Source organism: Glycine max, chromosome 9 (genome assembly GCF_000004515.6).
Source record: "Glycine max cultivar Williams 82 chromosome 9, Glycine_max_v4.0, whole genome shotgun sequence".
In the NCBI taxonomy this organism is placed as follows: domain Eukaryota; kingdom Viridiplantae; phylum Streptophyta; class Magnoliopsida; order Fabales; family Fabaceae; genus Glycine; species Glycine max.
The window spans coordinates 4,415,587-4,416,859 of NC_038245.2; positions in this window are offsets into that span (position 1 = coordinate 4,415,587).

Genomic DNA, 1,273 nt, shown 5'->3' on the forward strand with positions numbered 1-1,273 from the left:
AATGAGAGAATTTTATTATAGCAACTTCAGGCGAATAAGTCATAAAAGAGCTTGTTTCATTGCTACTTCCTTACAAAAATCAACATAACACCAACATAAGACCAAAACTTCCAGTTTCAGAATATATCTAACCCTGTGTGTCTACAAACATGCTGACTCACAATAGTAATGTGCTTAAATTTTCTTTAAAATCAGCACAACTATCACTTGGACTAGTGTCATATTCCTTACTAATAACAGTACATGCATACTGATACTACTATCTTGGTAGTTTTGAGTATGATTGCATACTATTGTCTGTTGAGTAATCATTACTTTAGTTGTTTCTTTAAGAACTTAGTAGGTCCATATGATAACTTGGAATTATAAGTACTTACATTAATAGCTTTGTTGGGAATCTGGTAACCAATTAAGTTCTTGTAACATGAAATAATACAAGTTCTTTTAAATAAAATATTTCATCCTAAACCACAGGAAGGAAATACCTTGGATAATACAAAGCACAACCCAGTCCCATCTGTTTAATGAAATTGACACAATGAGTCACGCAATTCCATCTGTTGAATGAAACTGTTATAGGCCGAGAGGCTTATTGAGCTGACCCTGAATCCTTCTAAAAACCTGCTGTGGCAGTGTATCATAAGTTTTTTTGAGCTTGGATCGAACATTCATTGTAACCTCGATTGTAAACTTGCATTCAAGTATTGTGACAAGTTCTTCTAAACACCATTGCAAAGAACATAGTCTTGTCAGAATATGATCAACGAAATACATGATGCTTCAATTGCTTCAACAAGTGATGGCCATATTTCATCTCCTTCTCATGTTTATCATCTACAAAGGCATTTATCTTCTTACTTTTGAAAGTGTCAATCAAATGGCTAAGAAAGCTGCGATGGATGTCAACACCCCTGAAGCTAACAAAAGCATCATACTTTATTTGAGGAGTCTTGTTCCTGACATTGGTTTTTTCCTCTTCATGTGACACTCTCTATCCCGATATACATATAAATAAGAAAAACATATAAAAATATGAAATTTAATTAAATTAATTTTATTCAAATTACTTAAACCAATTCATGTGGGTAAGATGATCATATTCGTTTCACTGTTATCAAATAAAACTTATTAAAAACATCTTTGACTCAAAACAAGTCGTCTAAGTTTACAATGGAACATCATGCAATTAAAATAGAACTCATGCCCCAATGTCACATCCTATCAAAACATTGTGTCCTAGTGACCTCTAGCACGAGATTCTTTAAAGTCATTC